General features: G+C 39.7%; 1 pseudogene; it reads right to left on the reverse strand.

Annotated features, from left to right (window-relative positions):
- Window positions 1-502: 502 nt before the first annotated feature.
- On the reverse strand, window positions 503-6,800 carry LOC122144597 (annotated as a pseudogene).
- Between the last annotated feature and the right edge of the window lie 660 nt (window positions 6,801-7,460).

The following is a 7,460-nucleotide window of genomic DNA, read 5'->3' on the forward strand; positions in this document are numbered from 1 at the left end:
TGTACTGAAAAAAAATAACTTACCAATATAGCAAAACACAGTCTTGCTGGTTAACCATTTTGTTTTTACCAAAAAATGCATATTTTTATTATTATTATAATTTTTTTTTATGAAAGTGTTGAAATATTGTAAATATTGGTTTAAAAAACATGTGTCTACCCTAAACTCTTTAAGGGAAGCTGCTTTCCCACAAGCGTGGTAATACAATCAAACATTTATCACTTTATTGGTTCCTCTCTACAACATGTTTCATAATATGGAACCATCTTAATTGCAGGTCATATATAACCTGCAACACAAGGCACAGAAGTGAAAGCTATGCACATTGTCACTGTCCCACAACCGGTAAGACAGGGAGGCCCCACCCCCCCTCTGCTGCAAAACGCAAACACCAAAACAACATCTGAAAATTAGTTTCTTAAATGAGGACGTTATGCGCTTCTTACCCATGACCTCTGCCTCTAAACCATTGTCAACAACATCTGCCAGGTCCATAACGTTTTTATTCCTCGTAATCCCAGCTCTTCTCGTGCCTTACGCTACTGAAATTAGTTGTAACACTCCGGTTCTTGTAGACCCTCAGTACGGGTCAGCCGGTGTTGGAAGTTATAACTCCGCCCCACCCTATGATAACCATCTCGGTCAGAAAGGCAAAGAGGTAAATACATATATGGGCAGGGCGAAGCGTGGGGAAACGAGTATCCCAGACCCTCCACAAGAGGCTGAAAAACTCACAGTTGTTAAGCAGGACTTCAGTCGTAGATAAAGTAGTCTGACCGGGGCACAATGCTGACGCGTTTTCAGTAAGGCCTCAGCATGGCTTAACATGTGGAGCTGCCACTCGCTTATCCACATGAACAAACTACAAAACAGACTATCAGGATCCCCGTAAAACCAACCTAAAGATCCCCGTTCTCAGTGTTACTAACTATTCTAGGCAAGTGCCTTATCCTCCCCATGGCCGTAATATATACCAGCTGGACGCAGGGAGCAAGGTCTGTAGCACACCTGCGATGTTATTCAGGAGGCGAAAAACCGTTTGCTTTTAAACACCTGCATCTCAGCTATTAGACTTTAGTCCTGGAGTAGTGATCAGGATTGCAGGTGCAGGGGCACGTAGGAAGACTTTCAATTCGCCGTCCTTTAATCTCCTGACCGTCCAAAAACCTTACGTTGTACGTGCTCGTGTAAACCAAAACGAGGGGACTCCGTGTGCCACGCAAGCCCTGAGCTGTTCTTCCGTTTCCCTGTACGTTCACTTCTTCGATGAGTTTTCGATTGAGCTGCTCCCGTCCAGGACATCCCGTAGGCTAGGAGGCAGATGTGGAACACGCACTTTCACACCCGAACTGCTTTTGCCACCTGAGTTTGGATTGCGGATATCTGGCCCCATGAATAGGATACCCTCCTCAACTCTTGGCTTGGTGGCCTCACATCCAGAAGCCACAACGTTCTCGAGGAGGTTTTGAGGAGAGCACAGGCAAAAGACTGAAAGAGAAATCACAATAAAGCTTTTTAAAAGTAATAGTTCACACCACATTTAATGGTCCATTGTATATGAGTTTGTGTGCCTTCGGTCAGAATTGGAGAAAGGTATTAGCATTGCATCAACTTGCTCAGCAGTGAATGGGTGCCGTCAGAATTAGAGTCCTCACAGCTGATAAAAAACATCCACAGTCATCCACCAAAGTAATGTTAACTGGAGTGCTGTGGATTACTGTGGATTATGTTTTTATCAGTTGTTACTCTCATTCTGACGGCACCCAGTCACTATAGAGCATCCATGGGTGAACAAAGTAATACGTTGGAAGCAAACATTTCCCCAAATCTGCTGAAGAGACAAATTCAACCTACAGTGTGGATGGTACGTAAGGGTGACGTACATTTTCTAAAGTTCTATTTTTTATGTTTGTAGGTGCATTATTCCTTTAATAATCGCAGTGGGGACCATGAAAAAAAAAAACAAAAAAAAAAGAAAACAAAAAGGAGAGGAAGTTGTAGTATACTGAAAAAAATCCTGGAAAAGTTAGTATAATGAAAAAAATGATTGTAAAATTAAATAAATATATATGTTTATCTGTCAATATTTCTAAAAATTCTGAAATTCAAGTAATTGGCAGCTCAAGTTTTTACTGTTGGAAAAAAAAATGCTATTTAAAATCACTTTATTGATTTGCATACGTTGGACCAGCACTATATATAACATTTTCAAACTTATAAAAAATGTGTAGCCAAAGTGCAACTGAAAAAAAACTGTATCTTCCATAGAGCCTTCTTTATAGGTTTTAAAGGAAGTTCACGCCTTCACAACTAATGAACTATTTGTCAAACATTCACAACTATGAATCCAATGTCTCAGCACTGAACTGATTTGAAGTGAAAGGATGTTCTGGTCTATAGTATAGGTATGTGCGCCATCTAGTGGTTAGGTACAGGTACTTTGCCTGGTGTGGAATCATTAGAAAGATTGTATTGGTCATAAGATCTTACCGGCATCCCACATATCCTCCTCCTCCGGTTTATGAGGAAGGGTTCTGTCTTGCTGTTGAATGTTTGCGCATTGTTTTTAAAGCAGCCGGGGAGAGGGAAAATCTGCAGGGCGACATGAATGATTATGAAAGTCCGATTAATGCTACAAGCAAATGAGGTTTGATGTTTCATGCAAGATTCTGGAAATAAATGGAGCTGGCAGGCAAAATCAGGAGAGGGCAGAAAACAATGTACACATCACTTTCCTCAGTGACCTGTGCAGTGGAACATCCATACGATCACATAAATAAAGCCCGAGCTCTCCGAGGTTTCAAAAAATCTGTTCAGAACACAAATTATGTGGACTGTAAAACCGGTTAACATACCCACGGCATTCATTTATACTGACAACCACATACCTCTACAAGCGACCGCAAAGTGTGTGTGTATGCAGCGCACTGCCGTGCACTTCCTTAGGAAACGCCCTGTGAGAATGGGCAGGGAAGCTGAAGTCCAGCGTTTTCCCTCTTGGATAAGAGTCCTCTGTTGCCTCGCTGTGATTGTCTTTAAACTGAACCTCGTCCGACGTCCTTAGTAAGAGAATAACAGTAAACGAACATTTTAAGCTATATAAGTTCTATAAACAAACGCTTGTCCTACCCTGCTTTGTTTATGATGCTGTTCCCTTGGTAATTACACACCTAAACTTCCCATTATAAAATATTGTTAATTCTATTCTATTCTAGTCCTAGTCTAGTCTAGTCTAGTCCAACTCTATTCTGCATGTCTGTCTGTTCATCTTTGTATATTTTAGAAATGAAACAATGTATGCTAATACAGGATACTTTACAACAAAAGTATTCTCTCCTACTGACCAAACCATAAAACAAGTTTTGTTGAATGTGTTGTTTGTGTTTTATGTCAATTAAATTGATTGGAGCATAAGAAAACAAAATATAGAAAAAAAATTATTCATATTTATTTTGTAGAGGAAGCCAGTTTAATATAAAATCTTATCTATATATATATATATATATATTAGTATAATATATATATTATGATATTATATATATATAAATATATATATCTATAGATATATGTAGGCAAAAAACAATTTTTTATTTTTTTCTTATTCACCAATCATTTTTAGTTTCGTCAATTTATCAACTTTGTACGAAGATGATTCTCAGCTTATGTTATGAAAGCTATAACAAGAATGATTGATAGACTTTTGGAAGATGTGGGGTAAAATGTCCATAAATTGTTTGAGGCATTTAAAATATTTTAGAATTTTAAATCAAACCATTTATTTATTTTTTTTATTTTGTTCTTGGTTTCTGTAAATGTGTTTAACAATGGGAGTGATGACAATGCCTGTTTTTTTGTTTATTTGAAGGTTTAAAATCATAATGTGATTTTTAAAAAGGGGGGCTGATCCACTGACTGTATAAACCTGCGGTGGGCCGTGGTCGGGAACAAAAGTGGGCGGATAGCGATGCCGGGGGGGTCGTTTGTCGAGGAGGTGGCCATGAGAGGATTGTCCATCGCGGTAGTTTCAGTTTCACAAGATGCATTGGACACAAGGCTAACGCCTCTCCGCTCCGTGTCACTATCCCGGGGGGAAGCGAGCAGGCACACTTTGGCTTTGACGGATTGATTCGCAGGGTAGGCCTCCTGTGCGACGGAAGCATGAAACAATAGGCGAGCCGCTCCTCCCCCGGAGGTTCGAGGACTTCAGACGGACGAGGTAAATGAATCTCGGCTGTCACAAGCGCACATATCACTCTGTGTTATATCAGTCATAGAAGTGTCTGTGAAACTGCATAATACAGCAGGTTGGACTGGCAGTCTACAGTCGTGTGTGATGCGAGGTGGAGTTACTAAGTAGGAAGTTCGCTCCACGTTGTGTTAGATAAACTGTAATAATCATCAATCTCATCGCACATAACTGACACATAACCATGTGTGCACGTGCGAGTTCGTAAAGTAATGTTTGTTCCTTTTTTGGTTGAATTTCAACATCAATTTCCTCTTATTGTCATTGTTTGTCTTGTGACTCAAGTGAAGTATTGCGCAACATATGCACCTTCCATGACGCCATAAAAACACAATGGCGTCACATGCTTTTGGATCACGTGTGCGTATGATCTGTTTCATGATTTCATTGTTGTCTTCTGTAGCTCTTCTGAGTGTTGTTGCTGTCAGTTTGACACACATGTTTGGGATATGAATCAAAAACATGTCTTAAAACACATTGTTAGCTAAGTTATTATGCTATATGCTCACGTACTAATAAACTTATCAGTCGATTGGCCAAAAATGGTGGTTATCTGATTGCTGGTCAATATTTATAGTAGGTCTTAGTTGCCTGGAAGAAGTAGGTGGGCAATTTGAAATCCTCTTCCAGGAAAATATACCATAAATATTGATTAACATCATCTGTGCACTAATTGCGCATTTTTGGCCAACAAATGCTGTCATGAGCTAAGGATGCAAGGCCCATCACACTTTTGGGTCAAAAGCACACCATGCATCAACTTCCTGTTTCAGTATGAAAATCCGTCTGCAGTCATCAAGCCATTTAACTGCGCGTTAATTCATACATCTAACAAGGCAGGTTGTAAACCATCCTTGATGTTTATTCTTGTTTGTCTTGCTTATTGGACTATTTTGTGTTTCCCTGCGGGCTGAATCCAAGAACTCCCTGACGGGATGAAAGGTCATGATGGTGGAATTGGTTTGAGCTAAGCGAAGGACATGTGGGTGCCAGGTTCAGTATTGCAGATATTGGCGCATGAAACATCGCCACTACTAACAAGAAGGAGGACTGATTATAATGGCCAGCTTGATCTAAACGGCACCAATACTTGAGGAATTTGAGATGATAAGTGCTGAGGGTAGAGCTCGTCAACTCGCTAACAGGCGACGAGGACACCACTACCTTTTCAAATTATAAAATAGTTTGTAATGTTTCTTGTTCTATTGCCTACTACTGGCACAGGGGGAGCCCTTGCCTCTTTTAAATTCAGCCGGGTGACCCAATAATTATGGTCACTTTTCTCTGCGTGAATTAGTGGTCAGTGTTTCTTTAAAAAAACAAAACACTAAAACCGTCTCTCGGGTGTCAGTTTTACTTTTTTCGTCCTATTGTTTTATGTCTTAATAGACCAGATATATGTAGCAAATAATAAGTTCGCTCGCACCCACGAGTAGGGACTGTATAATGCGCATGACAATTCAAGCGGCACAGTCTTCACCTAATCTAATTATTCATGCATTGTTTAGTGATACTCATTTATAATTTGAAATAAGAGACATCATCACAGTAATTTCCTGATAAAAAAAAAAAAACACTTATACCTTATATAAGATTCCAATCGGTTTTGAATCTACTTCATTGATACCACATATATGTCTGTTTAGGGTTATTTGCTTTTAATAAATAAAATGGAGGCTCTTAATATGTGATGTATGACAATGTATTCTAATATTCCACCACCCAAATATGTATTTTTTTTCTTCTAAAACTTCTCAGTGTCATTTGCAGGCTGGTGTAGCCTATATTCACCGTCTCAAGAAAAGTAATTAGTGTAGCCTGCTTAAAAATAGCCTTGAACATAACACAACAGGACAAAAACATAGTTTGATGATTAAGAAAATAATAAGTTTCTTGACATCTAGACATTAATTTTGGCATAATACAGTGAGATAATAAGTTTTTTTAGCCATTATTTTCAAAAACAGTTTAGTTCATGTGCAGTGGGTGAGTCTTAAACCCTGCTGGCTGGCTTTTTTAGGTGTAGCCAGCTACCCCCTGGTGGTTGTAGAATTGTTAAAATGCTTAAAGGGTTTAGTTCCCCGAAAAATGCACAACTAGGTGTCCGACCTGCGTTTTACCTCACCCCCGACACGTCAGATCCAATAGTGTGTATGATGACTGTCTTCTTTCTGATGAATCCAGTCGGAGTTATATTAGAAAGATAGTCTTTGATCTTTTAAAGCTTCTAGTCGTTTGTCACGTCACGCGGGTGTATGCATTGCTTCAGTAATCCAAAAGAAGGTGAAATAAAAAGCGCCCTTCCACTAAAAAAATCCTGTTTTTTAGATTCCACTACTTGAATCCAGCTTGACGCTTCACGTATTGTAAAATGGAAGCAGTTCTGGGGAATGACGTATGAGGTCAGATGGAAGCAGTTCTGGCAGGAGAATGTTTTTTCCTTTGCTAAATTACGAAACTTTGCTTGCGTTCGCTCACTGTAAACAAACGTTGGGTTTTCACGAGGACGCACCGGCGTCGGCGCATCATGCGCAACACTGACCTCATACGGCATGCTCCCGAACTCGCTCTCTGTGTACACACAGTGAGTGGCACAGCTACGATTCAAGTGATTATTATGTTTGTGAATATGGATATTTTTCATTACAAAAAACACATCAATTCACTACAGTGAGGCCTTTGTTCAACCCATGGGAGCTGTGTCGAGGACACTTTTTTTGTTATGGAAGGGCGCTTTTTATTTCACTTCTTTTGGACTGAAGCAATGCAACACCCGCTGACTGCCATGACAGAGCGTGGGAAAGATCAAAGACAATTTTTAATTTAACTCCGACTGGATTGCAGTCTGAAAGAAGCCTGAATCACTTAAGTTTTTCCCAACACTCAGTCAAGTGTCACCACTTTTGCGGTGGGATCACAAAAAAGTCATATAGTTGTAACAGGCGTTGATTTTGAAGGCACGTTTTCGCATGTCTGAGTCCACCAGAATCACTTACCCATCTTCACGTTGCCGTCAGTTTTGTTATGAAAACATGAAATCGTTTGTATCCCGCATAACTGTGAGCTTTTCCGTGCTGGCACAAATCTGACACATCAATACAGGCTATTGTATCGTGTTCCTAAAAAAGATGCTGTGAAAAATAACATATATATTCTATATATTTTTCAGCCTAATAATTCATTTGTTCATTCAGCTTCCTGTGGATGGCATGAG

This window comes from Cyprinus carpio, unplaced genomic scaffold, assembly GCF_018340385.1.
Source record: "Cyprinus carpio isolate SPL01 unplaced genomic scaffold, ASM1834038v1 S000006731, whole genome shotgun sequence".
Taxonomy (NCBI): domain Eukaryota; kingdom Metazoa; phylum Chordata; class Actinopteri; order Cypriniformes; family Cyprinidae; genus Cyprinus; species Cyprinus carpio.